Below are 23,530 nucleotides of genomic sequence, written 5' to 3' on the forward strand. Positions count from 1 at the left end.
TGGATCCTCTGGAGAGTTTCAGCTCTCTTTTCCACTGCTCTTTAAGCAAATCTTGCAGTTTACTTGCTTACTCTTTAAAATTATCTAAATACCATCAGACATATACTTTCTTGAAGTTCAATAGGAAAAAAAAAACAAACCAAACCACTGACTCTGGAGTCAGAGAACCTGGGTACAAATCTCACCTCTAATCCTTATTGCCTATGGGATCTTGGTAAAGTCATTTAGTTTCATAGGACCTTGGTTTCTTCATCTACAAAATTAGGCAGTTGGTCTGGATGGTCTCTGAGAAGTCTTTTACCTCTAGATCTATGAGCTGTTCTTTTTTCATCCCATTAGAATGTTATATTGATACCTTTTCCTTATACACTGTTTTTATTTCCAAATACTTGCTTCCCCCTCCCCCTTCACCAGAGACCTATTCTTAATATTTTTTTAAAATTATTTTTTAATTATTAAGAATTTTTTATTATTAAATTAAATTATTTATTTTTGAAAAATAATTTTATAAATTAATTAAGAACATGAGGTCATCCCTTTAGCCACTCTTGCACAGAAGACACATAAACAATATAATATCATAGAAAATTCAGATCTGCGGGAGTGAATAAACTTGGGACCCAATTCAGGTTATGCCACTAATTCTCTTTTTGATTTTGGACAAATTACTCCCCCAAATCCTTCAATTTCTCTGCATATACATTTAGGATCTCTTCCTTTTCAAACTTCTGGCTCTTAGAAAATGACATTGGAGTTGATGAAGATGTAACTTTTTTTTGCCCTAATCCTTTTGATCCTATTTATTTGAAAAAGAGAGAGAGAGAGAGGAGAGAGAGAGAGAGAGAGAGAGAGAGAGAGAGAGAGAGAGAAAAATAGAGAGAGAGAGAGCGAGAGAGAGAGAGAGAGAGAGAGAGAGAGAGAGAGAGAGAGAGAGAGAGAGAAATCCTCCTCATCATCTGTGTTCACAAAACCTGGAGCATGATATTTCACTTAGGACTTCAGCTAGGGCTGAGTGGAATCCTCCTTTATATACCCCTTCTATTGCTTCTTTCAAGACTTAGAAGATAGATAAAACACAATGCTACTGCTAATGATTGTGTGAAGTTGGTTGTATGAAAGGCTCCTGAAATGGGCTGCCTGCACTTAGTAAGGGATGGCCATTAATAGGGTTAACCTTAGGGTAAGCCACCTTTGTTTGAATTTCATTGTCTGAGTCCTCTCTAATTAAGCATCCTCCCTGATGCTCCAGAATACCTATCTGATCAAAACTGCCCTTTGTGCAGTATCCTCTTTGGAATTCCAAGGCAGAAGGAAGATAATGGACACAACAGAAGAAAACAGAAGAGTTATTCTTTAAACAGAGCCAGAGTCAGACTCTCATTCATTAACCGAGTCCTATGAGGAGCCTAAATATGCTGTGACACATTACAAACAAGGAATTGGGAAAAAGACAAAGAAGGACAGAAAAAGAAAGAAAAAATTGGACTGGCCAGGAGATAAGAGATAGAGAATTCTACAGAACTATAGAATGTAAAGTGAAAAGGGGAAAAATAGTTAAATCATTGATTTAGATACCAAACTTTCAAAAATGAAGTACGTTTTTATTCCATATGAAGTTGGAAATAGAAGAGATCTCATGGGACTTAAGGCGGTGCTGACACATTGCTATCCAGATGGAGAAAGGTAAATAGAACTATGGTTTAGGTATGGCCAAGGGAAAAACATCCTTAGGAGAACTGGTTTTTGAAAAAGTGTTGCTGTCATTCAGCCCTTTGGTCCTTTCTGACTCTACATGGATAAAAGTTCATGGGATTTGCTCAACAAGAATACTGCAGTGATTTGTTATTTCCTTCTCCAGATGATTTTATAGATGAAGTCTGAAGCATGTGGGGTTAAATGACCTGCCCAGGGTCACATAGCTGAGTAAGTATCTGAGGCTAGTTTTGAACTTGGATCTTCCTGATTGCAAGCTCAATCTATTGCACTACTACCTGCCCGGCAGATAGGAAATAAGGGGAAATCAAATTTCCATCTGACTAATGGTTATTGCTAATCTCACATGTTTCTATAGTAGTAGGAAAAAAGAGCTACAAATGTTATTAGTACTCATTTCTTGTGCTCTGAAAAAAAAAGCCCTTATTGCCCTGACTTGGTTACAACTCTAGCCCAAGGCAACAATCCCAGTCCAAGATTCTTTGACCCTAAACCCACTGTTTTTTCATCATTGCCATGTCATCTAAGTTCCAGTTGATTCACATTATATGAATGTGTGTGTGTGCGGGGGCATACATGTTTAAATTTGGATTTAAGCTTCCTATATTGGATCTAGATCAACAAATTCTTGTGTTGCCAGGTTAATTCAAGATACATTCTATGAACCTATCACCCTGGGATAAACTCATTGCTTTTGCTCACCACAAGTGTGGCAAAATGATTCAACATAGTTAATCACAGATATCTCAACCAATCCATCAATCAATCAACAAGTCTTTTTAATCACCTCCTATGTGCCAGATATTCTTCTAGGCACTAGAGATAAACAAAAACATAAACAAAAAAGAAATAGCACCAGTCTTCAAGAATTTTGCATTTGTTAGGGTGACATATAAATAAATTACAAGATAAATTGTTGCTAGGGATGACAATAGCATTTGAAGGATAAAAATAATTTGCTCTATTAGTGAGAATATTATGTCAAATCCCATGAGATTTATGGAGAGATTGGGAAAGTTTATAATCTAATTTCAATTTAAAGGCTATTTATATGTGTATATATGTAATGCGCTGAAGCTTGAGTTCACGCACTGAGGTCCCAAGCACGTGAGGCTAAATAGCAATTGGACAATATTAATATATGCTTGGAGAAAGAATGGCCCTGCCTATTCTCAGTGCAAATTGATTGTGTTGTATAGGAGATTGTGTAGATGATTTGATGGGTGGGGAGAGGAGCAGAGGACTGGCTGGATTCATGTGGCTACTGCCCTCACTTCATATCACCATTTTCCCCTTCATCTCCACAAAGAATAAAGATCAAGGATTTTCCCTTAACCTGAGTTCCTGACTCCAGCTGATTTTAAAATATGCCGTCATCACATATATACATAAACACATACCCATATTATACACACACACACAAGACCTAAGTTCAAATCTGGCCCTGGATATTTACTGTGTGACATTGACTAAATTACTTAACCCTGTTTGCCTCAGTTTTCACATCTGCAAAATGAGCTAGAGAAGTAAATGGCAAATCATTCTAGTATTTTTTATCAAGAAAATGTCAAATGGGGTCACAAAGCTTTGGACACAACTGAAATGACTAAATAATAAATGTATGTGTGTCTCTATAATGGAATAAATAAAATATATCCAAAATTTGAAAAAAGAAAGATTTTTTAGAAATTGACAGTAGATAACTATAAAATAATAGACTTTAGCTTTATAACTGCAAGGGACAACAGAGGTCATCCAAGCTCCTCATTTTGAAGTTGAAGAAACTAAAGCCATGAACATTAGATGACTGGGCCAAAGCTGATTATTGAAAATATACCTGTGATTTGCCAGGCACTTTGATAGGTCTCAAATATACAAGTACTTACAACGAAATATTCCCTATTCTTAAGGAATTTACATTTCAGCATGTTTAATAAGCCCTAGAGCCAGAATCAAAAGGCAATTATTAAGCCTGAAAATTCAAAATTTTTTTTTTACTTTATTTTAAAAAAATTGTATATTTATTTATGTAATTTTAAATCATCATAATTTCTTCTGGTATCTCTCTTACTCCCCATCATGGTGAGTCATTTTAGATAACAAACAAAATTAAAACAAAAGATAGAATAACAGAAAAATCAGTATAACTAATCAAGACATAGAACAGATTTAATGTGCAAAACTCAACAAAAGCATGGGGTCAGAGTGTCTTTTCTTATCTTTCCTTTCAAGCCATATTTGTTCTTTGTAGTTTTATATCATTTAATTTTGATTTTTTTGTATGTAATTATTTCAGTTTACATAGTGGTTATTGGCTATAGTGTTTTCTTGTCTCTGCTTCCTACATTCTATCTCAGTTCATGTAATCTTTTAATGTTTCTCTATATTCATTATTTCTTACAAAAGAGTAACATTCATTCCTTTCATGTACCCACATTTTTTTTGTCATTTTCCAGTCGATGTGGCACCTACTTTATATCCAGTTCATTGCTTTTATAGAAAATTACTGCTATAAATATTTTGGTGCATATGAAGATTTTCTTCTTATCAACAAATATTATTAGGCTATAAACCTACTAATAGAATCTCTGTGTCAAATAACTTTATTTATATAATACTAAATTGATTTCCAAAATGGTTTTACTGATTCAATGTCCTATCAATGATGTGTTAGCATGCCTAACAAATTCTTTCAACATTGACTCTTCCCCTCTTTTAACATTTTAGGCAATTTACAAAGTGAAAGGTTTGTATATCACTCATTAGCAATATGGAGATATTTTTTCATGTGCTTGTTAATAGTTTGCAATAATTTCTTTGTAAAAATGTTTGCTTAGATCTTTTGACCATTTATCTTTGGGAAATGGCTTCATAAACACACACATATATTTGTATGTACATATATCATATTATAGTATAGAGATATAAAATATGTATGCATATATATATTCCTGTAGGAAACATATATAGATATAAATATATATGTGTGTATATATATATGTATATGTATATATATATATATATATATATATATATATATATATATATATGTGCATACATATATGTGGGTATGTGTGTGTGTGTGTGTCTGTCTGTGTGTGTGTGTGTGTCTGTGTCTGTGTATCCCTCTAGGATTTGAATTAATTTGGGGAAACTGATTCAGAACATCAGAAACTCCAGAGGATAAAGAGAAATATAGGCTCACTGAGGTAGAACTGAGTGCGTGCAAGATCATTAACTAAGTCAGATAATTGCATAGAACCATAGAATCGTAAAGTGGTAAGAAATCTTTGAAATACTCTACTCCAACTCCTAAGTTTATAGGTGAAGAAACCAAGACCCAGGGAAAGAAAGGGACTTTTTTTCTTTTACTTTGACAGGGTCATGGTCCCATGGGAAATTAAAGAAAACATGATATCAGCTAGTACAAACACCTTAATTTATAGAAAAGAAATTAAGTTTCATAAAATGAAGAAGAGTTTCCCAAGATCACATAAGTATTAAATTAATTTTAATTAATTAAATAATTTATTAATTAAAGTATTAAATTAAATTAAAAGTATCAGAGCCAGAATTTCAATCCAGTTATTATGGTACCGGATCTAACATGCCATTCACTAAAAGTGCAGACTTTATGGGAAAAAAGGGGCAGCTAGGATAAAAGCTGTCTGAATTGATAATCTTCTAAACATTCTGAATTATCAGAATGCCCCACTGAACTTACTTAGAGAGCTTTCTTTAAGCAAAACCTTTATCCTGCAGACTGCTATCTGGTGTATCATTGACATTCAAAAATATCATTACTTAGTAATTTATTGACCCAATTTGTCTAACTTACATCCTTTTGAATAAATTTTTGAGCCCAGAGCACAGTCCTAAACAGGTACCTTATCTAGACTTGTATTTCTTTATATTTCATGCCAATAATTCACTTCCATACAAAATTATTACATACTGGACCTTATTTGATCCTCACAAAAATCCATGAATTAAGTAGGGACAGGTATTATGACCTCAGTCTTAAAGCAAACAAAGTAAGAATTGAAGGTTACATAGAATTGCAGAATTTCAGGATTTCAGATATCTATCTCAGTTGCCACTTACTGTGACCATATCCTAAAATGGAACCTTTCCCCTCAATCTGGCAAGTTGGCATCTCTTGTAGAGCTCTTTTGCAGACATCCCATTCTACTTTCTGTCTTAATGTCAGAAGTTTTGCTTGTTTTTGTTTGTTTGCTTTGAAATGTTTTGTTTTTCCTGAACTTAAACTAAATGTGCCTTTGAATTTCTATCCATTCTTCCTAGCTTTGCCCCCAAGGTCAAACAGACTAAATTCATGTGACCCTTCAAATAATTAAAGATAGTTATAATGACCTATCTTTTCTTTTTTTCTTCAGGATAATCATCTCCAGTTCCTTCAGTGGATCTGTTTCTGAGCTGTATCCTATTAGTTTGGGTATGTTGTTTCATTGTCATTCTCTTTAATGAAATTATTGATTATTTCCATGATTTGTTGTGTGACTTACTCATTTGCTTTTCACAACTAGTAACTATCAAAACTAAACCAACCTGGGTTTTCTTACTTCATGTTGAGTTGTTCTTCCTATTATATCACTCTAGTATGGTCAAAAAGTATCCAAAAATTACTTTGAACTTTCAAGTCCTTTTTCTAGGGAGCAAGAAGAAAATATACCATATATTCTAACTGAAAGTTTAAATGTTGAGAGTTTCTTATGAATAAAATATTCCTTTACTGCTTCCTATCTAATTTAATATTAAATTCTAGAGTTTAGAAGCTCTTAAATAATTTATCCCTTTTGCAAGTATAAGTGATCACTAATAATATTATGTTATTATTTATTAACATTTATGCCCACCACAATTCTATTATGTAAATAATATAACAGGTTATATAGCTACATATTTAATACTCATGGTATTTATTACTAATAATTGAGTAGCTCTGACTTGATACACACCAAGGAATGAAGATGAATGAGGATTTTGGTGTCTTGAGGGATCCATACATTGAAAGTTCTCTTCTTATTTGGAGAAAGATGTCTTGTTTACTTGATTGTACTTGGGCAAAATCTGTATTTTTTCCACTTAAGTTATAAACTACTTTTTGTTTAGAAAATAAAACCACCAAACCCTTTAAAAATATCAGACATGGTTTAATAGACTATTTTTTTTTAATGTGGATTCCTTTTAGGTACTGTCACCATTCTCTTTTGTTACAATGAGACACTATGATTGAAGGATTGTCAAAAGACCACAAGACTAATAAGGTTCAGGATTCTAGACTTTTTTTTTCATTAATAACAGGTCACATAGTCATTTACCCCTTTGAGACTTAAGTTGCTTTTCTATAAAATAAAAAGATGGGTCAGAAAGTTCTTCCTAGTGTCTACTTTAAATCTTTTGTACTATAATTCAAACTAATAATTCCAAATATTGCCAAGAATATAATGGTGGTCAACATATATTCAAAACATTTCTACATACATATTGTCACACTGCTACCTTTGAGTTATATAAATGGGGCCAAATTACTTAACTTTATCTGGCATTCAAGATCCTTCAAAATTAGAAAACAATCTTTTCTTGCTTATTAAATATGACCTGCCCCTTCTACAAACATATGCACAAATTCTTTATTTTCCTATCTTTCTGCTTTTGTTCACACTATTCTTTAGGTGACCAATTTTCTTGTTCCCCTTCTTCATCAGCTGAATTCATATTCATACTTAAAGAAATAAGAGTAAATGGCTACCCCTCTAGGAAGTTTCTATTGATCTTTATCATGTGGTAAAAACCTAGGGAAGAGATAAGAGGCAATGACAGTCTTCCAGGAATTTTCAATTAAACAGAGAAATTGAGGCAAAATCATTTGTTCTATGCAAAAGACCAACCAATTACTCAACATTTACTAAGAGCATACTATATCCCAGACACTATGCTAAAACCATTTAACAAAAATAAATTTATAGCTAGTAGCACCTAGAAAGCTATTTATTTTTTATTATACACAGTGCCTCATCACATCATTTAAATTCAAGCCAATTGGACTAATGATTATTTTCAACATTCATTCTCTTATCTCTGTGTCTGTCTAGAACACATTTTCCTCTTGCCTCTATCCTTTAGAATCTTTAGCTTCCTAAAAGGCTCAGCAAAACATCTATCTTCTACAGAAAATCTTTTTTTTTTATTAATCTTCCTACTTGTTTCTGTCATTCTTCAAATGATTTTTTTTATTTTCTTATGTTCACACGTTGGAAGTAAGTTTCTTAAGGGCGAGTTTTTTTAACTTTAAATTTTCAATCATTTACATATATTCAGCGCCTAGCATTGGATTGTGCTAGTGATTCACAAGTAGTAGGTTTGTTTGTTCTTGTTGGTCTCACATTGCTTTTTGTTTTTGTAGTTCTCTGATACTTTAAGAAAGTAATATTATATATTCAAATTATATGTATTTTTGTATTACCCCCTCCAATAGTGTATATGATATATGAGAATGGGGATATTGTTTTATCAAAACTTTTTTATTTCCTTTTCAAAACAATGTCATGAATAAAATAAAGTAGATACTTCTGAGGCAGACTTAATAGAAGAAAAAAAATTCCAATTAGACTTGTCCAAAAAATGGAATGAACTACTTTAAGAGTTAGTGTGAGCTCTGCCTCTCTGGAAATCTTCAAGACTTTATATACAGAATCATAGAAAGCATTCTTGGTCAAGTACAGGTTCTGATTTAATAAATTCTGAAGATGCTTCTTTAGTAATACAATTAGTTTTGTTTGTTTGTTTTTGTTAGAACAAATTCAGCACCAAAGAATTGTTAGTTTATATTATTGTTGTTGTTTTGTTTGCTGATGACAAATATTCACTAAAAAGGAAGGAGGGACAGGATTAGGCAGAGGTAGGAAATAATGCCTTTGCAACCTTGGTTTACTTTATGTTATGGCTCAAATTTATTTGCTTGCTTAGTCAGAGAGGATCTTGGTAATATCTAAACCTAAATTATCTGAAGTCATCTGTAAGACAGATCTGAAATCTGTCAGGAGAGTGTTTGAAGAGAAAAATCTTAACATAGGAACATTCTTTCTGGCTTTTGTTACCTATGTAACCTGTGGTGACTGTGACTAAATAACTGCCCACTCAAATCAGAGAAACATAACCATTTACATGTAACCCTGGAGCTGAGATAATGGGTTTAGTACCGAACATATAAAATCAGTAGGAGGGAATAAGAACCAATAGCTATGGCCATATCATTTGACACAAGCAGAGCATTGTCAGTAGAAAAGGAGATGCAAAGGGAAGAAGGGAGGGAGAGAAGGAGAAAAGAGGAAAGGAAGAGAAGAAGAAAAGGAGACAGGGAGGAAGGGAAGAAGAGAATGAGGAAGGAAGAAGATCTAATTTACATATGACTTTGAAGTTAATATTTAACTGAAACTCCAGTTTCTATGGAATAAATGTTTACTGATCAGTCATGTCATAGATGCTAGAAATGTGGATTTTGGTTTAAGACCATGAGAAAGAAGTGAGATGTTTTACGAAAGAGAATTTACTTTAGGGCAGTAGAATTGCTTGGCTGAACTGATTACTCAAAAGAGCTAAACTTAGAAAAGATTTCTCAGGAGAAATCTCAGAACTTAACACTTTAAACTAATGCATTGAACAGTTGAATGGAGGAAGCAAATTTTGCTTGTATTGCTTGGAAGAATGAACTAGAGAAGGAAGGGCTTTGCCTAACCTGTGCTACTAATTGCTGCCTGAGAGGTAAAGGAAATCAGGAAAAATTCTGCAGCTCTCAAGCTTTAGGTTTCTTATGTTACTAAGATATTTCCACTCTAGGGCAGGATTCTGGGAAGATGATGAATAGGTTGTTAGATATCAAGATCTCCAGATTTCCCCACAAACAGAACAAATTTGTGCCTCAAGGGAAACATAGACTGGTGAAAAATCAAGAAGACTTGGGATAGAACAGGTGTCCTTCTGATATAACCTGAAGATCTGAACAAAGACTGAGGACCAAGGATTAATCCATATGAGCACAGACACCTTTGGGCTTTCGCCACAGAAATACCAACTGGGGAGTCCTGGGACTAGCTGGGTGTGACCGGAGCCTCAACAGGAAACACAAGAACTTTCACCTCCTGAACTATTTGTGGAATAGAGGTCTGAGTCCAGGCAGACTGAGGGAACCTTGGCTGATGAGGAATGCTAGACCTAGATGTGCTGCAGGGATGCAACCCTGGGCAAGAAGGAACCAGTACTTGAGAGTGCAGAAGCAATAGAACAGGGATGCTGCTGGCTTCAGGCATTTGCTGGAGGGTGGAGCTCTTGGTTTGGGGGTTCCTGGTCCCAAGGGAGAGCTGAGATGAAACCAGAGATACCATCCCTCCCACCCCAGGATTAGAGATGCTAAGACTAATATCTCTTATTTAAAAAAAAAAATGAACCTGCAAAGAAGAAAGAACTCCACCATAGAAACATACTAGGGGAACAGGAAAGCCCAGGGTTCATCTTCAGAAGAGGACACAGAAGTTTAAAAAATACCCCAAAGAGTAACATGAAATGGCTCCTTGCCCAGAGAAAATTTATAAAGCTCAAAAAAGAATTTAAAAATCAGAGGAGAGATATGGGGAAAAACTTTAAAAAAAAACTATCCAAGAAAAACAAGAAGATTATGAAAAAAAAATTATCAATTAGAAAAGGAGATACAGAATTTCAAAGACAAAAATAATTCTGAAAATTAGAAGTGGGCAAGGAGAAGCCAGTGAAGCTCTGACAGACCAAGAAATAACAAAACAGATAATAAAGAATGAAAAAAAAAACAGAATGTGAAACATCTTCTAAGAAAAATGACAGATCTAGAGAACAGATTAAGAAGAGAAAATATAAGAATAATTGAATTGTCTGAAAGTTGTGACCAAAAAAGACCTTGACACAATAATGCAAGAAATAATCCAAATTTTTTTTTTTCTGGAGTGATAAAACATGAGGAGAAAATAGAAATTGAAAAAATCCACTAATCAACATATCAACAAGATCCTTTGTGGAAAACGCATAGGGATATTACTGCTAAATTTCAAAACCCCCAGATCAAAGAGAAAATTTTGCAACAAAGAGAAAAACAATTCAAATACACCAGAGTTACAATTAGAATTGTATGGGATTTATCAGCTGCAACAATAAAAGACCACTAGTATTGGAATCATATCTACCTATGATCAAAAGAACTAGGCCTGGGAACTATTGAATGAGAAAAAAATGGGCATTCAACAAATTTGCAGATTTTAGGACTTTCTATCAATCAATGCTGAACTTAAAAGAAAATTTAACATGTAAGAGACAATATTAAGGATCAATTTCAAGGAATTCAACGTGGATAAATTGTTTATTTATTTATTTTTTAACATGGGAATAATTATGTTATACAAGTAAGTTGCAAAGGAGAAATAGATACAGGTATGGGAAGGGAGGAGGAGGGCATCTAGGTCTAAAAACCTACTCACATCAGGAATGCATTCAATAGGCAACACTATGTATATACCATGAAGAGTATAGCACCCACCCTTCAAAATTTAAATAAAGGGGGGTGTGTGGAAAGGTGAAGAACTTACAGATTAAGCACATATGGATCAGAGACTGTTAGCTAAATTGACTGAAACCTTAAAGGCCTCAGTTTCAGCTTCTCTGAAGTCATGTGATTTTAGATAAGGCCTGGACTATATTCCATTATCCAAAGAAGGGATTAAAAATATATACGTGACAGAAGAACCTGTATATCACCTTGTCTACTACATTCCACTGACCAAATAGGGCAATACAGATTTATGTGACCAATCACAACATACAGAGGGTGGGATTTCGGGGGTTCTTTGTCTGAAATGTATACAAGCTGTAAGCATTTTCAAGGCTCTTGCCCTATCCTGCTGTGAAATTTGGCTTGCAGACCAGGATGGGGTCCACTTCTCGAGATTCTAATAAATAATTCTGCTTTCTATGAATGATCTCTGTAGTAGTCAATTTGGGTAGGTTTTTTTGTCTTAAACAGAGGTGGGATGAGAGAACCTGGAAGCAAAGGATGAGGGAAGAAGACAAGAGAGTGATCTTTGGGAGGGGGCAGTTAAATCATAGCAAAAGCAAATTAGGAGCAGAATTATAGCCAAATTTAAAAAATATATATCTGCAGGGACAGGAAAGATATGTGTGTATGTATGTGTGGGGTATGTGTATTATAATCTATGTATGCATATATAAATATATACTTTCTTAACTATAGCCTGCTTGGGAGTGGAAAGAGAAAATGAAAAGGGAGAAAAAAAACACTAAAGTATAAAAGGTGAGCAGCAGAGAACAAAAAAAACAATTTACAAGAAAGTAAAGAAAAGATGGACACTCATGAATGTAATTCCTTCTACTAATATAAATATATACTTTCTTCATTTAGTAATTTATTGTTATGTATTTTGAATCCTCCCTGATGTTCTGGTGGGCACATGACAATGTTCTCTTTTGTTTAGTTTCATTTTGTTTGTTATTCCTATTCTGTTTTTCTTTTTTCTTACTTTTTTAAAGTAAAATAAATTTTTAAAAAAGTTCTACCCTATCTGAGCTTCCCAGAAGAGGAGTGATCTGAGTAAATCAGCCAAGAGAGAAGCATCATCATCCATTATCGAATTAAATCTGCATATTGTTTCTGAAGAAAACAAAGGATATCAAAGCATCTAGTCCAGAACTATGGCTTGCCTTGGGTAATGCTTTTCTATACACATTTGCCTCCCCACTTTTATTCAATATATCTTTGTTCATTTTTCCCTGTAGTCTCTATGATTGTTAGTGGGAAGAATGTGCTCTGAATGTTATTCTATTATTATTTACTCTACTACTACCACTACCACCACTACTGCTGCTGTTGCTATTATTACTACTACTACTTTGTCGCCAGTGGTTAGAGTGCCAGGCCTGAAATTAGGAAGACTTTAATTCAAATTTGACTTTAGATACTTCCTAGCTATTTGATCCTAAGCAAATTAACTTAACCACCTAACTTGCATCTTAAGCACTGTTTGCCTCAGTTTTTTCAATTGTAAAAGAAAGATAATAGTACTTATCTCCCAGTGTTGTAAGGATCAAATGTTATGATAATTGTAAAGTATATAGCATAATGCCTGACACATAGTGCTATCTAAATCTTAATTATTATTTTCTTAATTGGGCAAATGGAGTTCTAGGCTGATTTCTACAATGAAATGCACACCCAGTTTGGGGCTTAAAAACTGCTGAGTACAGGCATGTGTTCTACTCCTAAGAGGAACACCCCTAAAATCCTGAATGAATGAGTTTTCGCAGCAGTTGCCCCATTCTGGGATTCATCCTCTTCCTACATCCCCACCTGCCAACAAAAATATAGGTTTGTGCACAAAACTGACACAGAGAGAAAAAACCTGATCTTAAAATAATAATAATTGTTATAACTATTTCAATATAATTTATTTTCTTTGTAGTCCTATATATTTAATTTATTTTTTTTCCTGAGAAGGGCCAGATTTACAAAGGTATCCATGACACCCACCCACATACACACACAAAAAATCCTGGTTTAGAGAAAATGGGGCTGAGTGCTACACCATTCCTATATTTATACTTTCTACATCATAGCGTTATAAAGATCAAATGTGATATCTATGAAATTGTAAAGTGTATCTTATCACATCCATATAAGCTACTAATGAGTCTTGCTATTTTCACATCTTATGGGTCCAATACACACCTGATACCCTCTATTTGAAACATTTTCCTGAACTAAATTAAGTATTATCTGTGCCCTGTTTTTTGTTCAGAAGTTAGACCAGCTTAAAAAGGCAGTAGATTCCAAATGAGCCTATCATTTCATCTCTTTAAACCTAAGTTTTTCTCCTCTGTAAAAATGACAGATTTTGGCTGGTTCTAAAGTCCCGTTCTGTTTTAAATCTTCCGGACTACCTGTAAGCAATAGTTGGAATTCATGGATATGAATGGAGTCTCATTATGCTAGAAATACATGCCTCCCCCTCCTGGGAAAGTACTCTAATAAACCAGTTTGATTCACTCATCGGGAAGTGTCCACCTGACAGCGTTCAGAGAGAAGCAGAGTTAACCCCTTTAGAAATCCACTTTTCCTCCATCAGGTTCCTTAAGACAAAACAAAACCTGCTTGCATTGAATAAAAGAGGGCTTAGAGAAGGAAAGGCACGTGAATACTCCCGGGCTCCCCTGTCCTAGGAAGGAGCCACGAAAGCCTAATAACAACCACCTCCAGCTGCCATCTTGTTCTTTCCTTTGGAAGGCTGTAGGTACTGCAGCATTCCTAAATACCTAGGATCATAAATAGCCCGGGATACAGGGGGTACAGGGATGTTTTTTTTTTTTTTTTTTTTTTAAAGACATTTGTGTTTATTGCCATTTCCCCACACACATAGACAAGCCCTTTTTTTTTTTTTTTTTAAAGTTGCCCTTACAAAATCCTACAGATTTTTACAAAATCCTATAGGTAAGGGGAAAGACATCCCCATAGAGAAGCTTCCAGCCTGCTCCTGCTGCTGCACCCTCTTCCCTCAGCTACCTCTGCCAATGTTCCCCCCAATGGATGGAAGCCAGCCAGCTCCGATGATGTCAGGTGGACTCCATTAAAAGTGCTCAGGGACTCCGTCCGCCAGTGCCCACACTGGGGAGAAAGGAGAGCAAGAACAAGGGGGGAGGGGAAAAGAAGGAGTGGGAGAGCTCAGGCGGCTGTTTTGGCAAGGAGCCAGCCCAACTCCACCCCCACCCCAGCTCTGGGAGAGCCTGAAGGGGCTTCAGCTTGAAAAATTGAAAACATGAACAAGGTTGAGACATTGGGGCCCTCTGCCTTTGGTTTGATGGAGAAGGACATCTGCTGGCAGGAAACCAAATGGAGGATTCAAGATTTTCTATCTCCAGAATTTTGAATGCACTAAACCTGGGCTATGGCTAAGCAGTTAGATTCTGTTGCTTATAAAATGGACAGTAGAGATGGGGGATGGAAAGTGGGGGAGTAAAGATGGTCCGAGCCCCCATCCTTCGTTTTCACACGTGCTGAATTCTATGCAACATCCCAGCATGGTACATCACAGATTCACCTCCAGTTGCTAGGGAGCTTAGGACCTAGGATGTTAGAAAGTAAGAGCTGGGAGGGACTTCAAAACATAAATCTGTGAACTCAAATGAGTTTTAGACCATAGAAAGACCCTAAACTTCAGACTCTGTGTCTAATCAGTCATATGCAACCATTCCTAAGCAGCACATAATGCCCAAATACTAGGGACAAAAAAAAAGGGGGATAACACAGTCTCTGTCTTCAAGGAATTAATACTCTAATGGAGACCACATGAAAATAACTGTGTACAAAATGTGTGTGTGTGTGTGTGTGTGTGTGTGAGAGAGAGAGAGAGAGAGAGAGAGAGAGAGAGAGAGAGAGAGAGAGAGAGAGAGAGAGAGAGAGAGAATGGAGAGAAAAGGAAAGGATAGGGGAAGGAAAAGGAGGGAAGAGAGGAAAAAGGAGGGAAATAGAAGGAAGGAGAGGAGATATATAAGTATGCACATGCATGTATGTTATGTGTACAAATTATATGTGTATGTATATTTGTATCTATGTATAAGTATATATGCACATATACATATATATTTGTAATATATGGAAAATAATCTCAGAGACCAGTGCCTTTTCCCACTAGAGGTTCTGTAGAAATTGAGAGTAGGATAGTCTCTGATTATTTCTTCAAATGCTTCAATATGCTACATCTTGATTTATCATTTCCAAAGTTCTTTCTTACTGTACTTTTCTAGAACTTAATAAAGAATATTTAAACTTTAAATAATATGGTTGCTTCCTGACATCTCTATGTTTTTATTCAGCCTTTGATGGTACTGCATTGTTCTTTGTATTTTTTCTCAGATCTGTTCCTTTCCATAATGGAGCCTGATCAGTATCATATCTTTTTAGGCACACATCCACTGCACATGTTGGAGGAAAAAGAGAGTTTTTCCTTCTTTCTAACTCGGGAGCAGTGAGTTGAAAACATTTTCCAGTACAAATAGCATTATATGTAACTTTTTTGTGGGGTGGGGAAAATGCTAACAGATAATTTACAGCAATTTTGGTAAAATAAACCATTTGAAACTTGAAAGCTAAATACCTGTCTCTTGATACCAGTGATACCTAGATCCCCCCTTGGGTCAATCAGGTTTCTCCCCGTCACTTTTTTCCTTTCACTCTCAGGTTGCAGGAGGTTCACTAGTCTGTTCATCTTTCATTGTGCCCATCCAACCATCTATGTATCAATTCAAACATTGTATCACATAATGACTTACAGTCTATTAGTCACACTAATTCTCAGATACTTTTCCTCTCATATTACTGCATGCTTTCACAGTATTTTCTACATCTATCATTTCTTTGAGATATTACAATTCTCCTACCATCCCTCCTCTTTATCCTTTTCTCATTCTAAATATTCTCAGTCAGATGGTTTGTGAACTTCCATAGCCTTAGTCAGTCAACAACAATTTAACATGGTACTTTGCACATAGTTAGCACTTAATAAATTTTCATCCACTGATAGAGGGACTATCTATGGTTTCTTGGAGATTCTGGAGGGTAAGAGAGAAAGAGAACAAGCAGTTATTAATATAATAAGTAATATTAAATATTACAGTACATTGTCAGGTACTGTATTAAATGCTTCACAAATAGCATCTCCTTTGATCACCATAATTCTGAGAGGTAGGTTCTATTATGTCCTTTTTACAGTTGGAAGAAATTGAGTCAAACAGAGATTAAATGACTTGCTCAGGACAATACAATAAGTATTTGATCTGGGATTTGAACTCGGGTCTCCTTGACTCCAGGAAATATTCTATCCACTATGTTGCTGGTTTACTTAGATTAGTCAAAGAAGGGGGCGGCCAGAATGGGGGGAAAAAAAAAAAGTTGTTTTTTTTTTTTTTTTTTTTTTTTTTTTAAGTGCTGATTTTATCACAGTAGGCTGTAAGATCTTTGAGGGTATGGGCCAATTCTGATTTTTTCTTTTTATACCACAGAGCATTTGGTAGAGGACCTTATACATACTAGGAGTTTAGTCAACATTAGGACCTTCCAGAGCTCAAAATTAGTGTCATACATAGCCCTCAAGAACCCAAGGTCATTTACATTACATGATTAAGCTTCAGAGTATTTCTTTGAAGTTTTTTATTGCTCTGCATGTATATACATTTAAATTAAATTTCATTTAAATGGCTAATGAATCTTTGTAGAATTCAGTAATGGATAGTCTCTCCCTTCTGCCCTCTCTGTGATATTTTATCTACTATACCAAGGCTCTGGATTCCAGTCTGTTTTTTTCGGTCCCACAGCAACACTCCCCAGACACCTGCCAAAACATAGCAAGCCTACACAGAGCTGGCACTAAGTTTCCAATTAAGGTTCAATGTCGATGATGACAAACCCGACCTGGAATTCAGGGAGAAACTAGATGGATGTGAAACCATGGCAACCACAGTAAGACTAGTCTGTGAATCATGATGGCACTTAACCTATGGCCTCCCTCCATGAGGGGAAGCAGGAAGGGAGGGGAATCTGCAGTCTTAGAGCTTCTCTGGCTGTATTTTTACAGTGCTGAACATAGTACCTTGAACATTAAATTAGATTCAGCAAACATTTAATAAGTATCTAGTTTATGTTGGAGATTATGCTAAATTTTAGGGATCAAAGGAAAAATAAATACCTGCCCTCACAGTGTTTATTTTCTTTTACTTAAAAGAATCTGAGTCAAATACTAAAATCATTAGTATATAATAGCATATTATATACACATAATATAATTTATATCATCCATCTACTTAGGACGCTTTGTGATTTTGTGAACTCCATTGTTCTTGCTTTCCTCATGTGGACCAATATTTTTCACATTGGATATGGATTTTCACATCTAAATCTTCCAGAATTCTCACCCCACCCCACTCCCTAGTTACTGATGACACTAATCCACTCATCTTTAAAATGACACCTGTGGGGACAGATCATTTTGTTGGGTAACAGAATGAATGTAAGCTCACCCAGTTACCCCATAATATTGAGCTGACCCCAGAAATCTGACCCTGGATCATTCTTCACTATTATATTCCATATAAACATCTATCCAGGACATCTTGATATCTATTTGCTGCTCTGTCCATCTTTCTTTTATTTTTCCATACCCACCCTCACAAATTATTATCATTGCTTGATCATATTATCATTGTTTCTCAAAATTAATGCTTTATATATCAATATAATCATAATAATAATCAACAACAACATCAATAAAAGCCGTAATCTGTGACTCCCCAGACCAAAATCCCCTTCTCTGGCCACCCACTCGCCTGAAGACTTTATCTTCTCCCCAATAGAATATAAACTTTTAAAGTAGAGGAATTGCTTCTTTTTGTGTTCCTATAATAGCTTAGCATTATCTTATGTATAGTATATATGTATCTTGGGGCAGCTAGATACAGTGGGTAGAGTACTAGCCCTGAAATCAGGAGGACCTGAGTTCAAATGTGACCTCAGACATTTAATATTTCCTGTGAGACTCTAGGCAAGTCATTTAATCCCAATTGCCTCAGGGGAAAAATGTATCCTATGTATATATAAATAAATATTTAATTAATGTTCATTCATTCATTTTCTTATTCATTTGATTATATCTATAAACTCATCAATGCTGATCTTTCAAATTAAAACCCTGTAAACTTGAAAATCCTATGTTATTCTTGTCCATATGCTTCTATAATATCTCTTCATATGGTCTACACAATATACAGGCTGTTTCCTCACTTTTTTCTGAAGTCATAAATACACCTAATGAGCCTATAGGCTCTTTACAGATCATCCCTTCCTCCCATCATATGGCCAGCTCTTCTTAAAGTACACATTTTTCCAATGACAACCTTTATTCCTATTCTCCTTTGGAGTTCTTATGTATTATATGATGGATGTAGCGCTGTTACATAGTGGGGGATATAGAGTGCTAGGATTGGAGGCTAGAAAACTCATCTCTCAGGAAGAGTTCAAATCTGGCCTCAGACACTTACTAGATCCTGGACAGGTTATTTAATGCTATTTGCTTCATTTTTCTTTCCTGTAAAATGAACTGGAAAAGGAAATGGCTAATCACCCCATTATTTTTGCCAAGAAAACTCCAAAAGGGATCATGAAGAGTTGAATACCATTGAACTACACTCAAATTTACCATCTACCTCTCCATTGCTCTCTCAGTGACATTCTTTTTTTTATTCTTCAGAGACTGTATCTCTGTGGTTTATAATATTATGAACAGATTATTGGTATTCAAAAGGAAGGGTCTTTGCCCCTTAGAGGTTTGGTTTTAATGAAGAAAATTTTGGATTTTTTCTAGAGGCAATCCAGCCTACTCTTCTGCTAAATAACTTGCCATTCACTTGTGCTTTCTGTCAAAAAGTATGAGTATTGTCAAAGGATATGAACATACAATTTTCAGATGAAATTGAAAGTATTTCTAGTCTTATGAAAAGGTGTTCCAAATCTCTATTGATCAGAGAAATGCAAATTAAAATAACTCTGAGATACCACTATACACATCTCAGGTTGGCTAAGAGGACAGGGAAAAAATAATAACGAATGTTGGAGGGGATGTGGGGAAACTGGAACACTGATACATTGTTGGTGGAACTGAGAACAGATCCAACCATCCTGAAGAATTTGGAACTATGCTCAAAAAGTTATCAAACTGTGCATACCCTTTGTCCTAGCAGTGTTCCTATTGGGTTTATATTCCAAAGAGATCTTAAAGGAGGAAAAGGGACAAACACAAAAATGTTTGTAGCAGCCCTTTTAGTAGTGGCAAGAAACTGGAAACTGAATGGATGCCTATCAATGGGAGAATAACTGAATAAGTTACAGTATATGAATGCTATAGAATATTATTGTTCTATAAGAAACAACCAACAGGATAATTTCAGAGAGGCCTGGAGAGATTTACATGAGCTGATACTAAGTGAAATGAGCTGAACCAAGAGATCATTATACATAGCAACAACAAGACTATATGATGATCAATTTTGATGGACATGGCTCTCTTCAACAATGACATGATTCAAACCAGTTGCAATTGTTCAATGATGAAGAGAGCCATCAACATCCAGAGAGAAGATTGTGGGAACTGAGTGTGGACCACAACATAGCATTTTCACTCTTTGTTGTTTGCTTGCATTTTGTTTTCTTTCTCAGATTTATTTTTTCCTTCTTGATCTGATTTTTCTTATGCAGCAAGATAACTGTATAAATATATATACATATATTAGATTTAACATATATTTTAACATACTTAACATGAATTAGACTGCTTGTCATTTAGGGGAGGAGGTGGGGAGAAGAAGGGGAATATTTGGAACAAAAGATTTTGCAAAGGTCAATATTGAAAAATTACCCCATGCATATGTTTTGTAAATAAAAAGCTTTAATAAAAAAAAGTATGGGTATTAATGAATGAGCTCCATAGTCTATTTAACAGCATATCATGATCTGGACAATAGGCATTCTTCATCCACTTTTTCCCCTTGTATGGATACTTAGACCAAAATAATTGTATTGGTTACAGATCTCTTCCTGGAGGCTCTGCATCATTTTGGAGTTTGAAGCCTGAATTATCCAGCATTTGCTCAGGCTATACCAAATAATAACATCTAGAAAAATTAGAATCTCTCTTCAACTTGGCTTCAGATGTAGATTCCCTCCATGATATAGCTGAACATTATGAGTAAGAATTTCTTCTTCCTTGTTATATGCTCCACCTGATATTAATGATTAGAGGTTCATCAGTCAAGATTATCTGTACTATAAAATTTTTAAAGGAATAAACTTATTCTCATGCGGTACAGTAGAAAGAATTTTATATTTATAGATTAGAGGACTTGTATTTGAATCCAGGTTATGCTATTTTCTACTTGTGTGACCTTGGATAAGTCACAATTTTTTAGGGCCTCAGTTTACTCATATGTAAAATGAGAGAATCTGGATAGATTGTCTCTGAGATCCCTATGATGCTGTGGTGTATATACATATATATATGTGTGTGTATATGTGTGTGGGGGGTATATAGATATATGAATATGCAGAGATATAGATATAGCTAGTTAGATGGTGTATAGTGTATATATGTGTATGAATTTTTGTGGATATATACATGTATATGTATGTAAATGTATATATGTATATGTATGTGTATACATGAGACACTTTTGAAAGAAAATTATTAATCAATGTTTTGATCTTCTAATTCAAATTAAAACATTTTATTTATGTAAATGTACATATGCATATGTATTTGTGTATGTACATAAATAGGAGACACCTTGTTGAAAGAAAGCTATTAATCAACATTTTGTTCTACCAGTTAAAATCTTTTTAACTTAATAATCAATATACATTGAGCACAATGGATTCTTGTATTCTATATATCTTTTAGTTAATTATATGATGGTAATACTGTGATCCACTATTCCATAGTTCCAATGGGAACTCTTCCCATTCCCTGTTAAGATACTCATGGAGGATACTCTTAGTATTATGTGTAATTCACTCCAGTATTTATAGGGAAAACTATGAAAAGTTCATGATGATGGGAAAATATCTACCATCTATCATCTGTCTGTTTGCCAGTCTATCTCTTTATTTCCTATCTAGTGTTTAAGGTACTTAGGTATTGATAACTTTTCTTTTTTTACATGACTTTGATATGTTTTACTCCTTCAGACACTTTTAAAGCAGCCTTTGTTCTCTCCTCTAATTACATCACCTCATCATTGGATTTACTCTGTACTTTTAGTCTAATAGCTATTCTTACTCTCCTTGTTCTTTTTAGTGTCATTCCTATGTACTTTAAAAGTACACTGAGTACTATGTTCTAAGAACCTAAGCATGGTAGCTAGATAGCCCTTGATGGTTAACTTTTTTCTCTATATCATATTTACTAATGTCATTGTAATATTTTTACAGTAAAAAGTGTTGTTTTTTTCAGTTTTATTCTTAAATGCCTGTTATATGACTTTAATGAGTTGGATGTTTCACCAAATTTTAAATGTGGTTTGGTTTTGTATCTCATACTTCTTAGGTCATGAGTAAAGACTGTATATGATTAATTCATGCTTATGTTTAGTTCCATTACATTATGTTCACCCAATTATAATTTTAGGAAACACAACAGGCCATGAAAGAAAGTAGAATTTCTATCAGTGGATGGGGCCTTGAGCAGTAATTTGGATGGATAAATCTATACTATCTACAAGCCATCTAAACTAGTAAGGAGAGCAATACCACCCACAAACAGACAAAATCATGTAAAGAAGTAGGAATTCTAAGAATTATAGAGAGATTGACATTCTTCCCAAATGATCCTTGTAAAATAGCAAAGGAACTAGGTAGTTTGCTCCTTGATGGCCAAATTTCTTTCCATATTCACCCTCTCAAAAACAAAATTGTTTCCCAATGGGTAATTAAGTGATACAGTAAATACAGCACCCACCTTGAAGTCAGGAGAATCTGAGTTCAAATCTGTTTTCAGATATTAGCTGTGCGACCCTAGTCAAGTCACTTAACCCTAATTGCCTTCAAAAAAAAAAAATCTTCCCAGAAAAGTCAGAATTTAGGGCACTTCATTCTTGGTGGGGAAAGAGAAGAGAGGAAGGTGGTAGTGATTGAATTATGGTCATCATCACTTTTTTATTATTATTACATCTTCAGTATTCTCCAAAGGAGATAATTCTCTGTGAATCTCCAATCAAATACAAGGAATAGGTTATTACAGAACCTCATAATTTTTTTTTAAATTGTCTATAACTATAAACCTGTACTTGGCTTATATCTACATACTTAGCCTGACAAATTATAGGAATTTTCTTTCAATGTTTAATGAGACTGGGACATTACTAGAGGATTTCTATCAGGATCAAGAGGAAGACTGTTTCAGAAGAGTAGAATCAGAATCTGCTTTATTCACCCTTCATCTGTGCACCCCTTTCTCAACCTTTTCTGTTCTTTTTTTAATCTATCCCAGACAGTCTTTTCCAACTTGCCTGCCAGCACAGGGCTAAACCCTTTCAGCTTCCTTGAGTGATTGACAATTTAAATTCCTTTTAGCAGTCTGGAACAACTGCTTTACCACTGTGGGTGTAACTGCTTTGTCCTTAATGTTGCTAATTCATTAAATGAATTGTGTTCCTGTTCTTTTTTACCAAGCTTAACAGAAGAGAGAGTTGAGATTATATAAGGTAATTTAAAAGCCACTCCATACACTCCAATTATAACTATGGTTTATGGTTTTCAAGGAAGCCATGATTTTTCTCCACTTCCTTGATCCATCAGTGAAAAAACTATTAATGCAAATTCTGGGACTATGGCAATATGGAAAAGAATTGTGACAGGAAGTTATGTGATGCCCCCCTCTTGCAATCTTAGCATGAGCTCTTTCAGAAAAGCCACATGAGATGTCAAATAAGAAAATGTTTGGTAATGCTAATTCCATAACAACTCTGTCTCAAATTAAATTACAGGAAGTACTAAACTGTGGTCTTCTGGGTGCCAAATTTCTTTAGTGATTGGAGGAATAATCCCTATTAGAGATCTTGAAGTACATTGCTATAGAATTATGCCCAGTGAGACCCTAGACATCTTCAAGAGAGAAGAGACCCAAATTAATGTATGTTTTTGTTTAGCCAGAATCCAAATTACTTC

This window comes from Antechinus flavipes, chromosome 2 (genome assembly GCF_016432865.1).
Source record: "Antechinus flavipes isolate AdamAnt ecotype Samford, QLD, Australia chromosome 2, AdamAnt_v2, whole genome shotgun sequence".
NCBI lineage: Eukaryota > Metazoa > Chordata > Mammalia > Dasyuromorphia > Dasyuridae > Antechinus > Antechinus flavipes.